Raw genomic sequence first — 27,277 nt, forward strand, 5'->3', positions numbered from 1 at the left:
TTTGAAACTATGTTACAGAATAATCTCGAGTTAGAGAAAATAATCTTTAACTGTTCGTTGGTAAAGTTCAAAATTATTCAGATCAAAGTTGTTTGACGATTTATCTTGTCAAGAAGATTATTATGATTGATAAACTAAAACCTTCTTGTTGGTTCAACCTGCCATTATTATTTCTATTAAATAAAAAAAACTATTGTCAATTGGTCAATGTCATCATTGCATTGCACTGATGGGATAGAAAAATAAACAAGCAAAACCTTATTCGTTAGCAAACGTCATATTATGTATTTAAATGTTAGCAGCACTGTTTCTTGCACTGTTATGTTGGCAGGTTTGACTCTTACAGTACCTAGTGCATGCGAAAACCGACACTAAGGTGACGAACCTTTTCATTCTGCGACTGTACATCGTCAATACACAGTTAGTATTTTTAAAGGTTTTCAGGCTGACCACTTTAACACAGCTAAAAGGTAGGGTGGGTATACGTACCTGATACGGAATATAACTTTTGCCCGGTTCGTAGGTATATTCCTGGTGCTTCGAATATTGACGATAGAATTGCATGGCATATCATACTGTTCAATGCTTTTTTTAAAACACATAGGAGTATTTTACGAAGTTAATGTATTAATGTCTCCAAATTGTGGGTAGGCAATAGACACTTTGTAATTTATTTAGCAGTGGTTTTGCATGTTACAAAAACACACCAAAAAATGGTGGAATATTTTCCAATTTTTTGCTTTCTTGAAGCTACGGAACCAATACAGTCTTTTCTGCAAAGCATTTTATCTGTTTTAATTCACGTAATAACTTTAAACTGACGGCGTCGATTTGGACGATAAACGGTCGTTACGTGCTAAATGCTATCGTAAAATACTCAGCAGTTTATAAAGGATTTGAATATAATAAGCTGATAATTTATTGTACGCCGTAAAATAATTTTTACCGCAACGCTTGGTGAGGCAAAATTTAGCTTAGCGTCGGACTCTAAAACATGGAACGGCATCAGAGAGATTATGTGAATAAATATCTAATTAAATCTTTGTTGTTATACCCCTTACTATAAAATCATCGTTATAGCTCAAAAGATGCTACCGATGAGATGGTCAAATCTGCCGTTCTTAATAATGATGACGTTATTTATGATCGATATTATGAGGGTGAGTTCTAGTGTGAAGACCATCACAGAGGAGGAAAGATTAGATAGAGATCCCTTAGGTACTATAGATTATTTATTTATTTATTTATTTAAGGATAGTACACAGCACAATATCAATTAACAATAAACAACATACGAATAATGACTGCTGTTTTATTATAGCGAAGGATTGGGGTCAGTGACGTGACTATGTCCAAAAGTGAACTGATACAAAACTATAGCTTTAACAATAATTTTCTCTTATAAGTTGATACCATGATATTGGCGTGCTAGAGTAAAAATTTATGTGGCTCTATATTATGCAATAGTAAGTAATATTTGTGACAGAAGATGACGACTACATTAATATAATCACTTCGTTCCATCTTTCGTTTTTACGTAACTGCGTAGCATCTCTGCGTAAAGCGAATGCGGAATAGAATCGTACACGAACGTTATTTTGTCTAAGAGCCAAAGCACACCATGTATTGCGGCGGCGGTGCGACGCCGAAGCGATGTTGCTGCGTCGTCTTAAGGTTCGGCTATACCAAAACGGCGATGGCGGTGTAAACTCACACTAAGCCTACACCACTAACTCTTAGTGTGAGTTTACATCAAACGCGCTCACTAAAAATGTAAGAAAATTTTAGTTCTTGAAAGTTTCCGCTAGGGTTGCTGTATTATCTGTCATACATTTAACTGTCACTAGTGAGCGCGAACTGTCACTAAACTAACAAAACTAAACTCACACTCAGCCCTCAGACTTAAACTCATTGATCACTATCGCTATCGCCAACGCGCACACAGGCATCACGTTGGTTTGGCATAACCTTTACATAGCATAAAAACGGTGCGGCGCCACGCTGCGCCGCGCAGTACCGCGAAATTTCAGTGCGGCGCCGCAACGCATCGTTTGCTTTGGATCTAAAGGGGGAGTAACCCTAAAACCTAGATTGTCATAACTACACAAAAACAGAGTGAAATGACACCGCTATCTAGGACAGGAAAGCCCTCGCTTAGCACCTAGCCCCATAATTATGGTCCGTGGCCCGTGCTTCTTTCGCACTCTCTATCTGGGCAATTTATCTGCATATCGGCGGCGGTAGTGGTGTTTATATGCTAATCGTCTGTACAGTCGCCACCGCAAACGAATACGCTAATTAGGTGAGAGTACAATTTATGGGCTAATAGGTGTACTTAAATGACCAAGCGAAAACGAAATTACGCTCGCTGGGAAGTTCTTCAACCGTATCTGTCATTTTTTTGCGACTGCTCTTGATGGTATCTCGTTTTATAAGGTACAGATAAATCTAAGCAAATAAGTATGATTATTCTTTTTCTTTGATGGTGAACTCTCGAATCGATATCCAGTATAAGAATACTGGATATCGATTGTATGATTCTTAGAATCTCTCTTTCATTAAACCAGAAATAATAAACTGGTTACATGTTTGCACATGCTCGCTCATAAGTACTAAACAATTAATCAAAATGTTTCTATCAAAATCCTAAAACCGAAAACTTCACATTTACCTGTTCATTTGAACTTGACCTTCACTGGTTGGGTGTTTATTGGCGGTCAAGCTGTAGATCCTGGCTACACAAGAGTTGCAGGGGTGGGAACGAGAGGTGGGAATAGTCTCGTCACCTGTTCATTCAAAAATTCAAGCTTTCGCATCATACAACTACACCTAATCAAAAACAATTTGCCAGGGACCTTAACATTACGTTTGTATTATTTCAAACTTTCGCGAACGTCAGCTGATGTCCGTCACTTAAGCAAATTAGAGACGGGCAGAAGGCTCATTGCTTAGATGATGATGTTTGTTGACGATGATCTAGTGAAAAGAGTAACGAATATCAGGTGACAATTTTGTAAGATGACAGAATTATTTAGAAAGTTATTGTTATGCAAATGTATGGTACAAAAGCTTGTACGAAATCAGATCAAGCATCAGCTTTTTGTACCTATAATGTACAAACGATAAAGTGTAACAAACATCACGTACGAGTATACCTTAATGCAAGGTAGCAGATATTAATTACAACTACGCAGTGTTCAGCTTTATGTGTTGTGTCCTTACATCAATTTACCTACACATTTCAGTCGAAAAATTGCACCTTTTACAACATATAAAGTATAAATCTTGATGTAGATACTAAAGCACACTTAACCGTATGAAATGTACTGCTAATTTTATATATTTATTTATGGCTTACAAAACAAGTTAGTCATAATATTTAGGCATCATCCTTGGATGATCTCCAAGGATCATCCAAGGATGAGGAGCATTATTTTTAGCTAGTTCTTCTGATCTTTTTCAAGCAATTCTGACTACTTTCCTTAGCAAATCTGACGACTTTCTCAGGCAAACTTACTGCACACTCGCACAATGTGCTGGCGAAGATGACTCTCACTTGCCATTACCTTATTCGTGAGATTACTACCACGCGAGCGGCCTATAATTTGACAAATAGAGAATGAGATGCATTAGTGCGCATTTCCTACGTAATGGGGTACTATGGGTCGTCGGTGTATAATTTACCGGTACGGTCGCGCTTGTGTAGTTTAGGGAGATGAGACAACACAGTACAAATGAAACTTTTCCGATAGGTTTTTTTATGGGATACGGGCAAACGAGTTGACGGACCACCTGATGGTAAATGATTACCGTCGCCCATAGACACCCGCAGGCCGGGGGGCGTTACCTACAGGTGAGTTGCCGGCCTCGGTAGGTACTCGTAGAAGTACACTAATTTGTATCTATTAAATAAATACCATCCCGCATTTGTAGGATTATTTTACTAAAAGGTCTATCAGTCAATAAAATGTATTATGCCTGTGTAATGTGTATTTATAGTATTATTAGTAGTAGGGCTTACTTCGTTCGTCCGTTTCAGCTAGATGACGTCCACTGCCTTCCAAGGATTTCCAGAACGACCGATCTTGCGCAACTTGCATCCAGGAATGGGTCACCTAGAACAAAATACAAATTGATAATATGAATATTTAATTGAGAAAAGCACTACCTACGAGTAAGTTGACATAAAGAACAATATTATGAGAAAATCTTCTGCAACAACTGGCGTAATACTAAATAGATTTAATAAGTAACAAAAATTTCAAGGCTTAGATAAATGTAACTATGTACTTATTTTCTTTCATATTCGTGTGTATACTGTTTAATTTGATCTGTGCCATTACTTCGCTAGGATAGTAATGTTTGGGTCCAATAAAAAGTATGACGGCTCTTTATTTGATTTCCATATACGATGACTAACGCTGCAATTTGTTTACCAATTATACAGTAGATATTGACTTACTTTGTTTTTTGTTGTGGCTAAGGTTTTATTTGTGTTATCTAGAAATATTTAATTGGAATTCCAGGCTGCAAAAAGCAGTAACTACGATTTTTTGTTCTTGTAACAATTGATTGTTCTTTGTATAATAATCATATTTAACTGAATGTGTCATTTTATGTTACAGTTTAGATATTGACGATAGTACATCATTATCATTTCAGCCACAGAACGTCCACTGAACATAGGCTTCCCCTAATGATTTTCACATCACCCGGTGGACAGCGGCCTGCATCTAGCACAGTGGTTCCCAAACTTATTTAGTCTACTGCCCACTTTGAGAATAAATTATTTTTAGCGCCCCCCATTTTTGTAGTCAAGAGTCGAGCTCAGTCGATGTCTAAGAGTCCTCCTAGTAGATGACGCCTCCCAAGCCTCTACACAACGTCCCGATTTTTTTCTGGATCTCTTACCGCCCCCCTTTAAGCCTGCAGCGCCCACAAGGGGGCGGTATCGCCCACTTTGGGAAAGGCTGACTAGCACCTTCCTTTATGAATAGGTACCTTACCTTGACGTTAGTAAATCGAGTTTAAATATGTAGCTCTTATCGTAATTTTATAACGTTTACGTACATAAACCCAATGTTATAATATCTGATAAATATCCCGTTTTCGAAAACTAGTCCCTTCAAGCCCATAAAAGTTTCCTCATTAACCTCGTAAGTCCCCACGTACTTGTACAAGTACAAACTAAGCATAGTAGTTCAGACCTGACATTTAAACTACATAGCAAGAGTAACTGCCTAATGTACTTACCCAAGTACAAATTTTTCTTTCCCCATTTACCGGGTAGTTTTTTTACAATGGCAAAAATGATACGACCATACTCATTCAATACTCTATGGTCAATTCCGCCACGGTAGACAGATAACGTTAACTGTCAGTGTCAGTGTATTTTTTCGCAAAATGGTCACGCGGTCGGATTGCCGGCCGGCACGAGGATAGTTTATCTGTTTATATCAAAGTAATCTTTTGTTTTTTGTCTTGTTTTTTAAATGTATCAGTAAATATAAATTATAGTTTCTATAAATTAAACAAAATTTAAAAAGAAACTTAGTATTTTAGGAGGTTCATGAACGGTCAAAATAATTTGTACTTGATATAGTACGTTAGGCGTTGGTTACACAAATAATTGTATGAAAGTTGTATTAGGTATGAAATTAGCGATTTTTTTTCTCAAATGTTCATTACTATGTAATTTCTTTCATAGTATAGCTATGTCCATTATTCTTTTTTTATTTGAAATTTGACTTCAAGGGCTTACTTTTGCGTATAAAATGTTAAACTTAATTTTATTTCTTAAATTAGAATTTAATCTTCAAAGACAGCTCGTCCTAATTGTCGTCCGTTTCCATTAAACAAAAATAAATATATTTTTATACAGATACCATTTTTTTAAAAATGTCTTAATTTTTTTTATAGCTTAATGTTGTTTCAATCTATCTACAAAATTTCATAAAATTTAAATTTATGCTTTTTTAAAAAATCACAAAAAATTAGTATGGAAAAATTAATTTTGGTGAAATTCTCCATATGAAACGCTAAGGCCAAATAATTTTGTCTTAAAGACTGAATTTTATAATTATTGCTTACTTAAGTGACGTTTAGAAGAAAAATATGATTTATTTTAAATATTTAAATAAAACTATCTTAATAAGATTATTTTTTTACACTGTATAAAAAGCCTAACGTACTTACAGGAGTACAAACTATTTTCAATATTTTTCTTTTAAAACAGGTGCTAAAGATGCTAAACTTACAGTAAAAAATACAAAACATAAGGTAACGCTTAAAAAACTATGTAAAACCGTCAATACTTTATCTCGGTCTGAAGCACATTTCTTAGTTTGTACTTGGTATAGTACATCCGGCAGATATGAATACTGCTGTTGAAAAAACACAGGACTTACGAGGTATGTTTTCGGTGACATTTTTAAAACTGGACACGCCAAAAATATCGACTATAACTAACGACTATTAAATTACAAGTCGTTATCATTCGCTTTTCAACACTTAAAATTTAATGATCAACCATCAAAACTTTCTACTTTTATCTTAATCTGTTCCAGTTTAGTGAAAATACATTATAAATTATGAAATATCTAATAGAGCCCTAAAAATTTACCATCGATTTTATGGGGGTATAACGGTTGTTGGTTATGGTTTGATGAAAAATTTACGTGTTACCATAATGGCCGTATCAAAGGTTTTATTTGAGGAACACGAGCGACTTTGTTTTCCTCATTTCTGTGCCATTTGCTCCTCATATTGCACGGCTCGTAAACTTCATGCCCCAATAAAACACAATTTGTGTGAGCCAACTTAAAACTACAAGATCAGTTTATGGTGTTCCATAAACATGGGCAAGACGATACTTTATGATTAACTTTCATGTGTTTTATCTGTTTTGTTAGTAATGGACACGGTGACCTATAAAGGTTGCTATGGGACTATTTTCCACCTCTCGTTCCTTTTTACCCAAGAAAATGGCCTATCCATACCTACCGCCGGGGGATGGCAGGTTATGTGGGGCTCAAACCCACTAAAACCCCGGGGTATTCCCTCTGCTGCATAGTGGTCGGCGCCTTGGGTACTAGATACGACCAAGACCTCTGCAACTGCTGTGTAGCCTGGGTCTACAGCTATAAATAATGCTATACTCAGGTGACTACCTACCAAATTATTATTTATGTAAGGTTCTGTAAAGGCTGTATTTTGATACAGTATTACATTTTCATCTGAGCTAATTTTGATGAATAGCACAAAGGTATCTTTAAAGACAGATTGGGTCTGAAAAAAGGACATAATATCTACATTTTGTCGCAAAAATACTTGGAAGCTGAAATAAGGAATTATGTATCTGCAGGTAACCTTTTATTCTCAATTTAGGCAAATGGAAATCTATACTATTAATTTATGAACAAGAAATACTTTATGTGCTATTTTTAATAAAATGCTGTTACCAATATGTTACAGTATATACGTACTACGCTTTTCAATATTTCACTCGGTTATAAAATAGAAGTAACAAAATGAGCTCTTGGTATAAAATGTTAGAACACAGATTTCTAAACCCACTCCATTTTATTTTAGAACATTGTACTGACTTTAAACTAAAAAGCCACCGTCCAAAAAACTAGAAAGAGCAATCAAAACAGAATTATGTTTATTCGATGCGATAGTCGTGGATTTTGTTTCAGACGTAATGGGCGCGGCAGGTGGCGTGGACATCGCCTGTCTACCGGGCGTAGGTGGTTTGGTTCCGTAGGTTAATTACTTTGAAGAGTTCGGTATTCTTTGCTTTTTATAGATGAAAAAAATGTATATGGGTGTGTTTTTTATTCAAAAATTAACTGTGTAAGAAAGTGAACTTGATCCGAAATCATCTGTAACTCAACATTTGGGTCATGTAGAGCGGTAGAAAGTGCATTAGGTGTCAATTTTAAGTCAAATATTACTTTTTAAATCATTTAAAAATGTATAAATACATAATTCGTAATTCGTATATCATACTTTGCAGATAATTTATTTAAGATTTTTATTGTTCAAAGCTTGGTCGAGACACAAAAGACAGCAGAGGATCTTAAATTAAAAAAAAAAAAAACTCTAGGCATTATAAAATAGGTATCGCTCGATTGGCATTTGATGCATTACCATCTTAATTTATCGAAGTTCATAAGTGTGTTATTAGTTTGTATTACTGTATGAAATTTTAAATAAATATTGAGCCCACGGAACCCTAATAAAGTAGTCGGTACACCGGGCGTGTCCGATTTAGTGTCACAGCGACACCTGCGGCGCTGGCCGGGCGACGCTCGCGCCATCTGTCAAAGTATATTAGTCTTCCGCTGACTGACAGTTGACAGTTTTGGGTGGGGTGGATCATAGGTGACTATTTATGGACATGTTTAATGACAGTGGACTGTATTGAATTGTGATTATGACAGAAACAGTTTTTTTAGGTCTAATAATGCGAGAATTCGGGTTTGATCGACGTAGACACTCCTTAATGTGCAGTTCGCCGAAGCATGTAACAATTGCACAAGTCAGACTTTTACAAATAATACGGAGTGTCCAACCACACTATACACAATAAAACGGTTACTCAGTAGTTAAATGCCAGAAAAACTAAGTTCGCTTTCATAATTTCATACTAATGACAGCGCGGCAGCGACATTTTTATTATGAATCCGCTGCTGCCGCGCTGAAATCACGCTTCTGACACCCTAATGTGAAGGTGGTCTAAATGGTAGGTTACTAACTTGCACACCCCTTTACTTAGGTATAGGTATGTAGGTTTCCTTCAAAATTACTACAGGTAAGGTAAGTACAAGTGGTACAAGTTAGATATCACAAAAACAAACCACACCTGTTCCAATTGCCACACTCATCTCATTGAAACGCCAGCTGATTTTAAACCAATAACATTATGTCCCACATAAAGCTCACACTTGATTAACCGGAACATAAACAAAACATCTGCAATAAACAATTCAATCGGGTGTCGTTAACAAATCACAGCTTTATTACGGCGTTTTGATGTCCCGTTATCTATAAAATCATCACCGGCACGTAATTAGTGGAACCATAACAACCAGATTACGTAGACCTCTATATAGACTTGACTAGCTTTTGACTGCGGCTTCGTCCGCGCTAGTTTTGGTCTGTCACATATTTGTGTGACAGACCAAAACTAGCGCGTCTTTTTTAAAAAAATCGGGATAAAATCTATTCTGTGTTTTTCCCTGGGTGTCTAACTATCTCTTTCGTTCGTTCGTTTCAGCCAAATGACGTCCACTGCTGGACAAAGGCCTCCTCCAAGGTTTTCCACAATGCACGGTCCTGCGCTGCCCGCATCCAGGCTCTTCCCGCGATCTTTACCAGATCGTCGGTCCACCTAGTAGGAGGCCTGCCCACGCTACGTCTTCCAGTCCTATCTATCTCTTTGCCTATTTGTATCTAAATCGGTTCAGTGGTTTAGGCATGAAAGAGCTAATTAAAACATCCATCTGGCCAAACTCATTAACTTTGAAGAAAATAAGATAGATAGAAGAGAAATACGATTATACGATTGAATTAACTTGGAACGATATTTTTGTTTAAAAACAATCTCACCTACTTATCCCTTTCAGCACGAGAGAAAAATTTGTCGATTTCTAAAAAATCGCGTTAGTTTCTGGGGTCTTTAGGATCTTAGTAAATAGAGAATAATAGCGAAAAAATTTAGGGGGTGACTTTAACCCCCTTAACCCCCCCGCACGATCGTATCAATCCGTCATGAACCTATGAATAGCTATTTCATTACAATTACAATTTAAACTAATTAAAAAAAGACATTTTAGATGTAAGGAGCTTTATTATTCTTCATAAAGACATGATATCGTAATTAGATACTAATTTCTACAAAAAAATTCAAAAATAGCTCATGGCCCTAACCTAGAACTCTGTCAAAACCTGAATTTTGGGGGTAGTAGCATCTTAAAATTGAACATGAGCTTTCGTTTTTAGTAATAACTTTTTTTTTAATCCCAGATGTCGACGCTATTATTCAATAACACATGGGGTTAGATATTTTCATAAAAGGGATCATTTTGGTTCATCTATTGGTACTAGAATCCTGGTATCCTCTCGATATTTTGACTGGTGGCTGTATTTTCTACAGCGGATTTGTACTATTTGGTGGTTATGTGTCTCGGAGACATTCTTGAGTTTATTCTAGAGTAAATCTGATGTTCAGGCCTTTAAAAGATTCGAAAGGTTTCCATTACTTACGTTACTAAAAATTCAAACATCGTCCCGACATGCACGCTCGTGCTGTAGAACTTTAGGAGTACCTGGTACTCGGCTACATCTAACTTTTTATAAACTTAAAGCGAATTATATTTTTTAAGGATATAATTTAAATTAATACGCACAAAATTCATTGAAATCCACAAAAGAAGTAATTTAAATAAATTAATACTTTTCACGCCTCCCGTAGTCAGGTACACGTCCATCTTTGTCACTCAACACAGCACTGACTGAACGTCATTGAAAGTTTTTGTATGAAAAATAGCAAATATATCGAACCGTACGATCGATCGGAAGCGTCTTGGCGCGGTAAAATTGATTTACCAATTCACTAGATTTTTTCAAAGTCGAACGCACTCTCGTATTATTCTGTGCTGAAAGGGTTATATAAAAAGAATATGAATTTTCTTTTTTTGCACCCTTCTTTTTAAATTAAATACGATGTCTGGAAGAGATAGTATTCTAGCGACACGACCGTCTAAATTGGACCTTTCAATTTAGAAGTAAAGAGGTTTAAGTGTTTGTATGCTATCAAGGTGAGACAATGACTCATATTATAAAACGATAAAAACTTTTGAACTTTAAATAAAGGAGTTTAAAGGCTGTAAATTGAATGTCAAAATTAGGGCAGATTAGATATTAATAGAATAGAATAGAATACCTTTATTCAGCATTAATATTTATGTGCATACATGTACAGAGGTTAAATTACAATTATAATTATCAATCTATACTATGGTTTGCGATAGTAGAAACGGGTAATTTATCTATGATAGCTGAAAAACAACACACATTCTGTCTTTGTCATTTGAGTTATCTTTGATAAAATATACATGTTTTTACTGACGCACTTTTATTATCTAATTAAGTTTTCAGCATCTTTTTATAATACAACTGGCCCTACGACAAACACTGCATCATAAGCTCGTCGGCGTCGTCGAACAACGTCGTATGATCGCAACCGTCAAAATCTGTTTTTTTTGCATTAAACTACTCTAAAATAGCCCCTTTATAAACTAATTTTTTAATTTTTCAAAATTCGTAATAATATCGAAGATACAGAATCGAACACCGACGGATGTGATTATTCTAACGCAGTACAGAGACGTGTTTGTGCAAGCGTCATTGTACTTCGGAAGACTGCACATCGTTTGTTGGAATAGCTTATACATTTGTATTCGTATTGATATTGAATGTATCTAGAATTTCGTCTTTATATCTATAAGTTTGGACACTTTATCGTTTTGATGACTGAAAGTCACAACCATCTCTTTACTAGGGAAGTCAGAGAAAAAAAAAACTGTGACGTACGTACACACCCGTCGTTGTACTAGGAAGTTCGAAAATAAAAGAAACAGTGTCCTTTTGTTTTTATTTTATGGTATTTGTAGGTAGATTGATGAGTATAAACATTAAGAATGTTTGGTACAAAATAATTGTTTTTGGTGGCGGATGTACTGAACTTACATTGTTCTAAGGACTTTTGTTTGACGTTTGATCAGAACCATCGTTGTACTTCGGTAAAGTTTGGTAATTTTGACGTCGGATATACACAACCGACTTTGTACTAGGGACGGGTATTCCAATTGCGTCTTTGTTCTATTTTTAAATTGCTTAAAAAATAAAATAAAAAATTGAGACTACAATAATTTGATTTTGATGTGTTTCTTTTTGACGATTTGTTACTCAAAATAAACATTGTGTTAAAAATAAAGTTTTTTTTTGCGTATACAGGATGACATCTTGTAATGAGTGAACATCCTTGTAAAGGATTATAGTGCATGTCATTTGCATGGCATTTGTGCAAAACACAATGTAATTTTTCCATACAAAAAATCAAAATAATTATAATTAATATCCCGTAGCTGATTTTAAATTTTCCAGCTTTTAAGCTAAGGTAGAAAAAGCCCAAACTATAAATAATAAAAATAACAAAAGACTTTTTAAACACACAGTAAAACATAAAAGTAATAAAATAAAAGAAAAAAGGGGCGCCCGCTCAATTTTTATCGGAACACCATGTTAGGATGTCTCTATTAAAACTGAGAAATGCTTGACTTTTGCCTAGGCATATACCTACATAAATAAATTGGTTACAATAACCTGTTATCCCTTACAAGGATGTTCACTTATTACACGTCACCCTGTAAGTATAGGTATGCTTAGAAAGCTTTTCGTCTAAGTTAAACTTTATACTTATTGATTTTATTCATTTCTAAGTAGCACTTACCTACACCGTCAAATCAATGCCCCCTTTACCTTTTCAAGCAGATCCCAACATTATTCAAAAAATGCAAGATCTTATAGGTGATAGTTTTTGCATCCAGTGCCTTCCAGCTACCTTTATGCGATCATCGTTCCGCCTTGGTTTGTGGGTTGGTGTGCACGCCTTGGTGCCCCATTGGCCGTAAGTTTTGCGTATTATGTGTCCTGCCTATTGTCACTCAGCATGCTAATCTGTCGGGATATGTCATCGACTTTAGTTTGTTTACGGACCTCCCTCATTTATGATTTGATCTCGTAAAGAAACATTGACATAACCCTTGCTATAGCACGCCGTGCAACTTTGAGCTTCTTTGAGAGCCAACGTTTTGGACCTATAATAGGATAACACACACTGATGGTAGACTCTCGTCTTTAGGCACTTTAGGATTTTGGACGAAAAGATGTCTAGTTTTCCGGATACTGCCCAGTCGAGGTAGATTCGTCGATTGACCTCTTTCTCGAAGTTGGACCTACCTAGCTAAATCTTTTCTCCAAGGTAGACATCCTACTTGTCAACAATCTCAAGAATTGAGATCCCAACCGAAGTTGGGTAGGGTGCAACATGGACATTCGGCATAAGCTCATTTTTTCCATGTTCATCCAAAGGCCCCGTTGGGATACTCGATTAAGGTCTTTAATATTGTGTCGAGGTCTTCCAAAGATTCTGCCATGACCATAATATTATCGTCGGCATACCTAAGGTGAGTGTTGTACTCGTCGTTGAGATTTATGCCGAATCCTTTCATTCCAGGAGTTGGACAGGTGAACAGTTTTGGAAATAGGTATAAAATCTCCCAGCCTTACGCCTCGCTGTAGTGGAATCGCGCTCGTGCTCTGCTTCTGTATTCGGGCCAGATTGGTGCGTTCATGTAGAAGTACTTCAGTACCTCGATGTAACGAGAGTCGATACGGCCGCGGTGCAGGGAGAGATTGCAGCACTGCCCAAATCTCGATCAAATCGAAGGCCTTCTCATAGTCCACGAACTCCAAGCATAGTGGCAAGTTATACTCTTCGATCTTCTGCATAACCTGCCGCAGTATATGGGTGTGGTTTATCTATCCTTGATTTTTGTTAATTTTCTTTGATACCTATTGTCTTTATTTATAAATTAATTAATAATGAAACCTAATAAACAATGTTTTTTATTTATTTCCTCCAACTTTCTTCATCATCCGACGGGTACTCATGGCAGAAGTTCCGTAGAATAATGACTAAAACTGACCTAAGTCATATATTTGATTAAAAAAAATCGCAGAACAACGACGGTTTATCACATACATTCTCAAATTGTCCATAGAACAATGACGCATGTGATTTTTACAAAAAACTAAGTATTTTTGGAGATGGGTACATAGTTTATATAAAATAACATCTTTATGTTTATAACATCCCCAAATTTGAAACCGATCAGCCAAGTAGTTTTTTTTGTAGACACAAAAAACCGGTTCCAAAACTTCAAAACGCTCTCCTGGAAACTTAACATTTTGCAGATACGTCGTTGTTCGACGACGCCGACGAGCTTACTATTTGATACCCACACTTTGTTTTTATAATACTTGCCTTAACACAAACAAAACATTAAGCTTTTTCTCACCCACACATTGTGAAACTAATCAAATACACAAGTAAGTACCTACCTATCTCCTAAAACTCAATCAACCCATGGTGTGGAAGTCCATAATACGTTGGTGTCATATTTATAACCATAACATTCAATCAACCGACTTCATTATAACCAAACGGGCATGATTATAGCCAGAACTAAAAGCTCATGGCTTGTTTATACAAAATTAATAATAAACATAAAGATTATGACCTAATCTACATATTTGATTTCGTTTTTAAGGCAAAAAGAATGTGTAACTGGAATTTTTATGTATTTAAAACGGGATGAATTTAATGTGATATTATCAATTTAAAGATTAGCCTAATATTTTAATTAAAATAATATTAACATTTAAAAAAATCTAATCCATCCTAGGCATTTGTGCTACAAAAAATACTGACCCAGACCATGTTGTAGGTAAAATGCATTGAGATAAAAACCACTCAAATATTGAAGTGCTTCAATGTCTTTAACATTACTTCACTTTGCCTTTAAATATAAGTTTACCTCTAAGGGATAGAAATCCCTAAGCACGGAAAGCTCAGGGTCAACCCCATCCTTTTTTGTTACAAAGCTTTCAGTTTCTATTTATTGGCGTAAGTATAAAGTCGCTAGGGCATCAGACTAAATATGACGCCAAAATGTTAAACTTTTTATTTTATAGAGTTAAAAAAATGCTCAATATAAAAAAAAATACAAAAGCACAGAAAGCTCAGGGTCAACCCTATCCTTTTTGTGACAAAGTTTTCGTTAGAAAGCTTTCAGTTTCTATTTATTGGCGTAAGTATAAAGTCGCTAGAGTATCAGACTAAATATAACGCAAAAGTGTAAAACTTTTTATGTTGAGTAAAAAAAATGCCCAATAAAAAAACGACCAATTGCCGCAAATAAATCACATCAACAGAAACAGCAGATTTCCCAAATGGCCGAAAAAATTGTCACGTCGTTATTGCCCCATGTATTTGACTGCACAAAATATTCTTATTGTATGAGACCAATTGCGCCATTCACCCCATAATGCGGTGTTAGCTCCCCTTTGCCTTCAACGATATAAAATTATGAGTTGTAAAGGTGAGGGTGCAAATGTAGTAAGAGCGGTTTTGCGATTTTTAGCATCATATGTAGCAGACCAACTTAAGTATGTGAATAATTGCATCACTTAACTTTGCTGCTGCTGTGTACCGAGTACTTAACTGGCCTGTGTATTTTAATCCATACAAGTAATGACATGAGTAAAGATGATTTATCAACTTTAAATTTATTGTGTTAAATATTTACCTACTTAGGTAAAAAAAGCTTGCATTTGTGTAAAAAAACATCAAAAGCTCACTAATATACAGACTTTATTTAAATATTGGTTAAAATTAATAAGTACACAACATTTTACTCACACTAAATTATGAATATATTATTATCATTATTTCATTACTTCCATGGTTTCATTTAGCATTTAACTTTCAAGTCAACTTAAAAAACTTAAGATAAGTATCTGCCAAATCCGAAGAATCGCTTCTCTCACCATCCAAAACTACCCCTTAACGATTTCACCTTACTCCTGCACTCTCGAGACCAACTGGAAAACGCTAACAAGCCATTCATACAGTTTTTTCCGTAAACGAGTTACGCTGTATAAAGAAACAACCCCCCTAATGACTTACACAATTATTTATAATTGGGCACTTAGACGGGTTTGCACTGTGGACTTCATTTGGGCTAACACGACCGCGAATTAGATTTGCTTATTTTTGGAATTAATTTAAATATAGAAAACACTGTTTAGTTTGTGGTTAAATCAGCTATTAACCAAATATTGCATTGCAGGCAATAAGCATTTTTCTTAATAATATTGCTAACATTCACTTACTCGTACGTAACTAACATGTTGCAGTTAACTGAATTTAATAATATTTTCAGATAATCCGATAATTTAGTTTACTATTTTTGTTTGTGCGTTTGTGATTTATTATTAAAAATCACAATTTAATTGATTTTTCAAGTAATAATAGATAATCTGCTAAGAGCTTTCTATGAAAGCTATAGAGCTAATTAAAAAGCTCAATCTTCTTCTCACTTGAAAAATCAAATAAATATGAAAAAAAATTAAAAAATTAAAAGGGGTAGGGTAAGTAAGGATCATTTGTTCGATGATAATACTCGATAGAAGAATATTAGTAGAGCCACACGAAACTAAACTAGCTTAATAGAAAAGCGTTTATGACTACGTATGTATTCTCTACGTATTTAAAGTAAACGTTTGTATGTTATATGAGTGATCGGCACCGCCATCATAAGATCAAGACAGATTATAAGCATTACATTACGAAACCAAATTTATAGCATCGATTTGCGGTAAAATTATCTCTCGTCGTTGATTTATTAATAATAATGATCCCATATTAATACGTCTCGTATCGGTTTAATCTCGATAGCATTGTTGATCATCTTGGTTTAATTTAACTGTAGTATTAATATTCGGAATACGGCCCCGTGTTTACTTACTGTTTGATAGGGTCTCTGGTAATCAAACTAAAGCTACTAGAAGTATAGTAAATATTTAGCACACAACACTACATTTTTTGTCGAAAAATTGCTCATGTTACAACTAAATAAGATAACACTCTATGTACTCGTATGTATGAAGTATTGTCATTCAATTTACTGAATAAAGAACCTCCTCCTTTTTGGAGTCGGTTAAAAATAATATCACCGTAGCACCATTCGAACTTATTATTTTGAATTTTTTAAGTATTATCTAAATGTCATGTCAATAATTTAGATACTTTTTAACTGAAACAAAGCACGCTAGCTCATCTATTCAAAATCGAACTCTACATGCAATGTTCGCTGCATAATTCCCAAGAAAAAAAAAATACATGTCACTAACACAAAAACTCAGATAGCAATCGTAAATCAAATACTGTATTTGACTAATGTAAAGTTCAAAATTATAATTGATGTCAGCAAACAAATTCAATCAGTCAATATGCCCCCGGCACATACTTTGTACTAATTCTGATTGACGACTCACCCTCACTTACTGAACTGACTTGAATTTCCCTTGAGCCTGAGGCAGTTTTATTTTTCATATATCTCCCCTTAGCATTACGTTCGCGATCTTTATTTAGTGCTATTAGAGAGACAAGGACAGGTAGCGAACTTTGTAGGCTTGCTAGGGTATATCCATTCAGATGTCACGGAGGGAGTTAGTGTACACGTATTCCCGTGTCTCCCCATGTAAGGTAGACTCGACCCCAAAGTTCTAGATTCCCCTAATAAGCCGTAGCGTTACCTTAGGGTGTAGTGTTTTGGCCAAAGAGTATACATGTATGTTGATATTTCAGTTTTGTGCCTATTTTATTTTGTACAGATTAAATAAAGTATTTTTTTTTTGTTTTACAAGTAAATTATCCGGTGACTAAAACCGGATAATTTAAGAAAAAGTGATGCCTAGTAATAATAACCGTGTTAAACTTACTGCCACAATTATTGCATGTCAGTATAAAAGACAATAAAAAAGTTTCGTAAACATGAAGACATTAATACGAATTCCATTCAGGTCATTCGTCTGTCTGAATTAATATAATTTTACATTAGGAATATATTATCTAATGTCTCCTCGCTCAGACAGTATACACACTCGAAACAAAATAAAAGATTTATCTTAGAGCGTGTATCAAACATAACGAAAATGAACATGTACCATAAAGTTAATATTCCTTCGGGATAGAGCAACAACCACGAGCTGTCAAATGAAACTGATTTTGGATGACACTGGATATCATTTGTGTGTGTCAACTACCACGTTTCTGAAGCAGTATTTCTCATAACCATCCACGATTTTACTCACGTAAATCTGAAAATATCTCAAGAGTTCAAATTTTCAGCGTGCCACTAGGTGCCTCCGAACTGTCAAATAGTTGCAAAAAACAGTTCTGTTTGACTTGACGGCGACGGCATCAAGCATCTCTTTTTATCACACAGTGTTGCTGCTAGTGACATCTCGCTTGCTCAGTTTTTTGTTGCTCTATTCCGCTAGGTACATTAACTTTAAATAACATGTACCGTCTGCCTCATCTAACACATGCATATACTTTGACGTAACCGAGGTGAGGTCACGTGATTAATGTGCGGGGGTTACCGTGACGAGCACGATAAACGCCACCCTGATCATCAACAAGTTGCAAATTAATATGGCGGCCACTAGCAAATATAGTTTGTACGCCAAGTTTGCTTGTCTTGGGAAGATGAACGTATGGATTACCGTAGGGTTAAGCATTATGAATTATAATTGGAATATGGTTAAATTAACATCGATACCAACGACAAAATAAAGGTGAATGGACTCGTGAAATAAATTGCACTAGTTAGTAAGGTAACAAAAATAGATATAGAAAGTTTTTGATACTCGTAAATTCCTGCTTTGTCCTTTTCCGTATAACATAATGCAATTAAAGCTGTAATTAAAAGACACAAACAGCAATTTCATTCAAACTGTATTATGGGTCTATTAGAACCTCTATTAGTAAGGGGGTTAATATGTCAATTAAACTAATTTCCCACGTCTTATAAGAAACATTTGACAAAATATAATTCAACAGAATAACACAAACGATGCTTGCTTAACTGAAGCAGTAAATCGAATGCACAGGGTTGAATAGAGCTCTGTGATTGGTTCGCGTGTCACCCTGTGCGTCCACGCGCACTGTGAGACCTCATAGTAACGTTTGTGAATACGGCGATAGAGTCAAAAAGTGCCTAGTTTACTTTGTTTTTAAAAGTTCAAAATAAACAACGTCTTCACTGAGACAGTTCGCTTGCAAAGTTATGCATAATATACTGCTGTTGTAAGTCCTCGCCTACTTTGCCACGAAACAATATTAAGTAATGCATAAAATGACTTGGCACTTGTTAAATTCTGTAGAAGTTCGGTAGACAGTTTTAGACAGTGAAATTTTCGGTAGCGCATTTTCTTACATAACTTTTCAATTCCTATCATTGGAGGTCCGAAAATATTTCTCATACAATTTGATACCATAATGATCATTCTTCATAAAAAATTTAAAACCTACATATTTAAAAACATAATCATTGATATTCATAATATCACTAATCATACACTTAGTTTTTACTAATATTTGTTTTCATATATTTTTCTATACTAATGATCGAAACTCATAATCATTCGAATAAATAACTATAATATTCATAAATGTGATGTATCCTAATATTTGTTTTCATAAATTTATTACTCATAAGTGTATTTATCCATATTATTGAAAATCATGATGTCTATATTCGTATTAAATCGTATTTTAACGTTATATTAATTTGAAATGGTCCAAAACAGGCAATATTTTGTGCCACAAAACTAACGTGACAGAAACGAATCGCTGCAAAACCGACTCCACGTAGTCTTGTCTGCCCTACCCCTAGAGTGTAATTTAAAAGCCGGAGGCGCGGAGGGAGGGCAGCCCTCGCCCGCTGTAACGAGGCTCAGGCGCCCGGGTGAGCTGGAGCGGCTGAGGCTGGTCGCCGAGGCGCCGAAGGCGCCGATGGCGATCCAAAAAGCCGAAGCTGCGGAAGCAAGCGTGGGTGCCTGAGCCTCGTTACGCAAGGGCGGAAGGGCTGCACATCCCGCAGCGCCGGAGACGAGGAGATACCAATGCATGCTGCATGCTTGCTTTCATGCTGCATGCTCTGCATGCTTATCTACTCTATTAAATTACATATGATTTTTTTTAAAGATACGAGTATGTCTGTTATAAAGTAAATTATTCTGAACAACAACATTATGAGTTGAAGTATGTTCTTAGTAACAACATTATTAATTAAAACAATATGATCAATGAATGTTATGAAGAAAAAAGATCTGAAACTAAAAATTATGTATTTTAAATGGTTCTTGGTAGTAACAGTATTGATAAAAAAATTATGATTACTAACTGTTATGAGCTCCGATGGTAGTAATAAAAATGTATGAATAAAAAAAGTATGAAAAATAAAATTATGAAGAGAGATTATTATGAACACAAATCGGTAGTAAGACAAAGAATAGGATTTAGAATTTTATGTGAGCCAATATAGAACCGAAATTTTCATTAAACTTAAACTCATATTCTGGTAGATGAAATTTTGAATGACTTTCCGCTGTCTGCCACCTTACTAACTTGTTAGAAAGGTAATATTAGGACAGTGTTAAAGCATTGCTTTTTATTACTTAGGTACTCGTTGTTTAAGTGCTTCTGTTTCACGTTTTAAGATATCGGATTTGGCTTCCACTCACCACCACCACACATGCTGGCGAGACGGGTTAGAATGGCTCTACGAAGGGAGCTTGCAATATGCGTACCAGACAACGGATATAATCATACATAGTAAAAAAGGATACATAATGCCTGCTGTACATTATTAGGTCAAAAATGGTCAAATAGGTTCAATGACAATTTAACTTTCTCCTGGACAAACTTGTAATTGACTGGCTGGGTTTTTATTGACTCAAGCTGTAGATCCTGGCTAGACAAAAGTTGCAGGGGTAAGAAAAAGAGGTGGAAATATTCCCTTATTTTATTTGTCTGTAAATTGTCAGCTCATCGTAAATCAAAAAGAAACTGCGGTTTGCATGGTTACTAAGTTTAAGTATTGACGGTGTGAAATCAAAACATATAAATCGAGCAAAAACTTCACATCTAAAAAAGGTATCGCGTTAATCCACAGATAGTTAACTGGCTCGTTACTTTTCGCGCTGCCGCTCTCGCGCATTCTGACGTCAAATAAGCTGCGCGTGCGCGTTCATTGCGGCTCTGAGCGGTGAGCCGACGTCCGCGCGTTTGGCCAGCTATTGAATGAGAGCTAATTTATGTGGAGTTGCTGTTCTGTCGTGATCGTTCGCACTTGGACTGGGGCGCGTGAGCAGCTTTCAGTTTTGTTTTTTATAATATCTACTACATCGTCTTTTAGAGCGACGTTATTCATTGTACATTTCTAATGGGACATTTCATTTTTTTTTTAATATTTTAACTTTGTTGGTATCCTACATTGATTAATACATAATAAATAAATAATAGCTTGCCCGTTGCCCGTAAATGCCCGTTTTCACCACATAAAAGGAATTTTGTTTTCATAGAGGTCACTTAAAAATTAGGGATTGATGGTGAAAACGGGCATAAGTCGTTAATTTATCTGCTAAATAGCCGCTCAGTACAGTCGTTAAATTAGGGTCAAGCTTGGATTTTGACAAACAAAAGGTTCTGGGAGACTGAATCTGTAGGTACATATCTAATATCTACTTTTTACAGTGCATTTGAAATAATTTCAGAACACTATGACTCTATGTTGACGTTCACATAATCTGCATTTTCATAATACACTCGCCTGGTTTATTTGAAGAAAAGCTGCGCCCGCGCACTCTGCGCAAAGTAACAAGCGCGTTGGACAACTTCTCAGTAAAGTTAACTATCTTCGCTTTACTGGACTTCCCTGAACACTCACGCTGGGGGATTAGATTACAATCGAAGTGAACGTGTTAAAAGATATCGAGTCCTTATTATGTACAGGTGACATCATTCAAGCTAAGGAAAACGACGTCTTATCACGTTGTAATACGGGATATTTTGCAACAAAAATGTATAGTTTAATGTGCCTTTCACTGTACACGCGACAGCATATCCTATTATTATTATGAATGCGAAGTTTGTTATTGTTATTCTTTCACGCCAAAATTACTAAACGGATTTTGATGATCTGTTCAGTAATTTTGATGATCCGATCATCAGAATAACATAATAAATAAAGTATCCTTATAATGATCTGTGACAAACGGAATTTCGTGCGGGCGGAACCGCGGGCAAAAGTTAGTCAGACTGTTTTTGCCTTAAAATCACTCCTACATAAGATGCCACAGTATTTACCTTGAAGTGCCATCGTACTAGAAACAAAACAACAGGGTGTTACTATTAGACGGTGGTTAGTACACAGCTTATCGTTGCCCGATTCAATTAAGAGATTGGACCAAAACTTAGTCAAGGTGTATTGCTTTCAGGACTGTTCCTAGTTAGAAGTGGTCAAAATAATTACCACCGATAGTTCAGCGGATAAGTTACTGCACTCCAGTTCACAATTTAGATCTTAGACCTGGAGGTATTGACAACGGTGATAAAATTTCCTAGACAAAGGAAACTAGGCTGGATTTTAACTCTAAAGACAAATCCTCTTAAAAATCTAACTCTGGTAACAAACTACGACACTGAAAAAAAAAATAACTCTTGGAACTCTAAGGCTGAGTTTTTTAACAAACGTCAAAAATCTATCAAACACCATACAAAAGCACCGGTTATCGTTATAATTGCGGTTAAAGTTAGGTGGTGCAACTCAGCCTACCTAAGTGGTCGCATGAGATCGCGGTAACAATTGATTTCTATTGAATTAGGCACAATAGCAATAACACAAAATTGAACAATTCAGAATTTTTCCATTACTTTTGTTTAAAATCGTGATAACAATTCCAAAAATAGAAAACTAAAAATAACATTTTAAATTACAGTTGTGTTACATTAAAATTTAAGATCGTCGTCGTTACGGTAAATAATGCAGTTCATTACTTGAAACGAGGTATTCGCACGGCATAAAACATTAGAGCCCGCTGTAAAAAATAACCCAAACAACTTTGTAAGTTAAGTAGACTAAATTATAGTAGTAAATGGGAAGAGCAAAACTTAGAAGTGAGTATTAAAACTATACCAACTTCATCTGATGTGAGTTAAAATAAATAAGCGAGAATTCGAGGTGGGGTTATTTTGCTACTCTGTAAATCATTACAGCCCTATTTTCAAACTGAGACATGTAACTTTGCGATATCTAAATCTATAAAACTCAAAGGTGACTGACTGACTGACTGACATAGTCATCTATCAACGGACAGCCCAATCCACTGGACGGATCGGGCTGAAATTTGGCCTGCAGGTAGATGTTATGACGTAGGCATCCGCTAAGAAAGGATTTTACGAAACTTCACCCCTAAGGGGGTAAAACGGGATCCACGCGTACGAAGTCGCGGGCGGCCGCTAGTTAAGTATAATAAATACCATGACAATTTTATTATAAATATCATGTTTATAAACCGACATTATTTTTGCGTTCATAAAAGGTTTTTTTCTCAGCAGAGCATCACCCATATTGCTTACATACTGAGACAAATAGACAAATACAAATAAGAAAATAGAGTCCCGAAATACGGGCTCCTCTCCCTCGCTACTGGATTTTTATGTACTCTTTACAACAATTCCCGAATTTTCTCTGACTATAAGATTTTCTTCAGTCATTCATTTAACTTCTTTTAAAATTTCTGTGATCTCTCCTCCTCTTTCTCTCATCTGAGACTCTAACATAAGCTAGAGTGAAAGAAACCTACAGTCGAATATAGATACATCGTCTAACGGATGTAAAACAACCTCTAAATGAATACAGCGTAAATTCCCTCCTAACTCCAAACATCCGTACGGTGCAATTGCATACGCAAGCTCTCTTGTACAAGTAGTGCAACGGTTTAAAGAGTGTGCCTTCATCACGGCTTCCTGGCACATAAAACATTCGCTTACATAATGAATGACGATTTATACAGACGGAAAAGTATCTATCCTCGAGTGCTAAGGGCTGGTCTACATGGACCGGACCTATCATACGCATTTCTACCGAAGTGCTATGACTATGAAAATAATAAATGTACCTATATTCATCACAGATACGTCATTTGAAGTAAGCTTCGTTCTTTATATATGTCATCGTAAAATTGTGAATTCCGTCAGATTATAATCTGACGTAGTTAAATTACAATCTAACCTAACCTAACCCACTGTTAGTTTACAATCTAACGCGTTATATTATAAACTGACAAGTTCACAATTTCACGTTGACATATACATATAAGTATTTGCGGTTTCCAACCAAGATATGAAGTTTGAATTTTTATTTTATTTTGGCAGTAGTTACTTGATGGGTAACTTAACTCAACTTATTGAATAGTTTCTAAGTTCTATTCCCAGGTATTTTCCTACCGTTATATTTGAGGCTGTATAAACCTGATAGTTCTAAAGAAATTATAAACATTTGAAACTTTTGTCAACGTTTGAATTTTACTAATAGAAGCAAACTTTTACTACGTGCAACTAAAGAAGCAGTGAACGAGGAAATATAAAGGAGCTTATAAAGAAATACTGTCAAACACATTTGTACAAAAATAAAATGACAACTCTATCTTAGCCCACCATGTAGAGTGGCCACAACGTAGACCACACAAGCGACTTGCAACACTGTCTATGTTCCTAACGAAGTCAGCATAAAGACCAAATTTGCCTGAAACATTATTGCAAATATCTAGAAAGCTAACCGTACTGCCTTCATTAGGATCTAGAAATGTCTGCTAAATGATATAATTGGAAGCTAGACTTTCTTAGAAGAGCTAAATGTCTTTATTAGTCTATTAATGTGTCTTCTATACTTGAAACGATGCTTAGATATATTTGAATAAAAGAAGAACAACGAAGTTTGTTCCTGGCACCTAGTTAAGCGGTTGTATCACAAAATTATGTAAGTAATACTTGTTTAAAATTGTTTTTCCAAGTCTACAAAAATAATCTATACTAATATTATAAAGAGGTAAAGTTTGTGTGTTCGTAAATTTGTTAAATTGTAAGGGGTAATCTTGGGATCTACTGAACCGATTTTAAAAATTCTTTCACCAAATAGAAAGCCACGTTATTGCTAAGTGTCATGGTTATATAAAAAACCGAAAAATTCCACGCGGGCGAATCCGCGGGCGGAAAGCTAGTTGTCAAAATAAATAAAGATGTCTAAATCATGAATATGGGCGTCTGATTGGCTTTGTAATAAAGAAATTAAATTCGGGTCTCTAAAATATTGTAAATAATTTGATCATTAAACAGCGCAGTAGTAGAGCAGTATACGTAGTGAAAAATATGATTTCAAATAAAACGTCCAACAGTTATCAGTAAACTCAATAAATGTAGCAAATAAAGCAATTTGTGCACCCTTCTGAATAGTGTACACAAACGTTGTTAATTACGTGAAAGTCGTTTGTTATTGCATTTGTATTGGTACACTTTGGTGGGTACAATTATGTAAAAAACTGGAAAATATAATACATGCAGAATAAATGAGGAGTAATAAGAAATTAGTTTTATTTATTTACATTCATGTGATTGTGTATCGATAGTATTTTTATTTGGTTTAAATTATATTTTTGAAATTAAAAATTTCAATTTTATTTTACTAAAAATAATAATAGGTATAAAGATGTCCTAAATAATGCTACTCAATAAACTACTTTAAAAAGGCGCACAGTTAAGTAAAATTCATTAAAATTAAAATAGGTCAACACAGTTAACGCACATTAAAAAAAACTGGTCGACCATATTCATAACTATTCTCTGTTTTCATTCGTATTATTTTCTATAAACAACTTTTTCACCGTCTGTACATCCACAGTTGGGTGATTCGAGAAATGCCCGACTAATTACACTCTGTCTACCATTATAGGTAATTTGCTATTCCGGTTGAGATGACGGTCAGTGGATCGACATCTGTTCAATAACACGAATTACGAACTTACGGGGTTCCTCGTACCAACCTTTGATGGCGGGCTACTAAAATCTTTTATTGTTTACAATTCGTGTGCAAATTACCCCTTTATGTGCTTTTACTGGCAGTTGTGTAAGTTTATGATACAGATTGAATGTGTCGGAAAAAATATTTGTACTTTTCGAACCTTTCCTAAAATAGGGGCTTGTAAAAATACATCCTAGTTCTTTGACTTTTCTTTTAGTTTTCTATAAAATGCTGGATTATTACAATTATTAAGGTTTATAAGCTATCATCTCTAATGCAGCAATCTCTTACAGATATCCTAAAGAGATGGCAGTTGCTGGAAATGAAGAAAAAAGGGTGGCGGTAACTATGAGTAACATCAAGTAAACTTAAGAAGAGAATTATTATAAATAAACGAATGAAAGTAACAATTAAATAATATCTACTTCAAAACATTACGTAAACATAATTCACTACGTCCAATCATAGCTTTTCATATTACTCGAATACCGTATGTTACATCAAATCAAAGCATAAGTCTCACAACGAATGTTACAAACAGAAAATATTGCGACTCCTATTACTACAGACATAAGGTAAAGTTTTGAACTGTTTTCTGGTACGAAAAGTTCAATACATTGAATATTTTATGTCTCCTAATGCAGGTCATTACAATGAAGCTGCCAATCGATCACGTTATGTAATTCTGTTACACGAAAGCTGTTTGTAATTATACATCAATGGTACTTATTACCGCGACCTTGTCAAAGTATGAAACGGTAGCTGAAGTACAATACGCTAATCATACGGCGTAGAATCGCTTATACAGTGTGTCCGGGCTTGTAGTGATCAAACTTTAATGGCGTAATCTATGCACAATTTTATCGATGAAAATACTTCAAATTTGGGGCTTGACCCATTTGTCGCAAAATTACGAGGATTTAAGTTTTTAATTTTTAGTTTTCACCTCTTCCTTCAAAAACAAGTGAAAACGTGGGTAACTTAACATTAATAAGCGAATATTTGATATCATGCGATAGTCAATAAAATTATCTATTAGCAGAAGTAGAAAACGGACACAAGTTTCATACATTTTATGGAAGTAAGAATGGATTGAACTAGAAAAAGACATGATTTTTTTCACTTCTTTTTCAGTTATTTGCCAACACAAGAAAAACCAGGTCGTTAAAGTATGTTTTATTTGCATTGTATTATTAGTATTTGAGCTATTCTACAAAACGAATGTAAATTTATTAGTCTACGTCTATTAGTTTCGACGTAATTGTTGAACAAAGATACCTCTTCCCAGCCGGTTCCATAGCGCTGCTAACATGCGAAAACGCACTGCCTGAACGAATCACACAACCTATTCCGACGCGCTATGGAACCGGCTGGGAAGGGGTATCTTTGTTCAACAATTACGTCGAAACTAATAGACGTAGACTAATAAATTTACATTCGTTTTGTAGAATAGCTCAAATACTAATAATACAATGCAAATAAAACATACTTTAACGACC

Source organism: Ostrinia nubilalis, chromosome 11 (assembly GCF_963855985.1).
Source record: "Ostrinia nubilalis chromosome 11, ilOstNubi1.1, whole genome shotgun sequence".
NCBI lineage: Eukaryota > Metazoa > Arthropoda > Insecta > Lepidoptera > Crambidae > Ostrinia > Ostrinia nubilalis.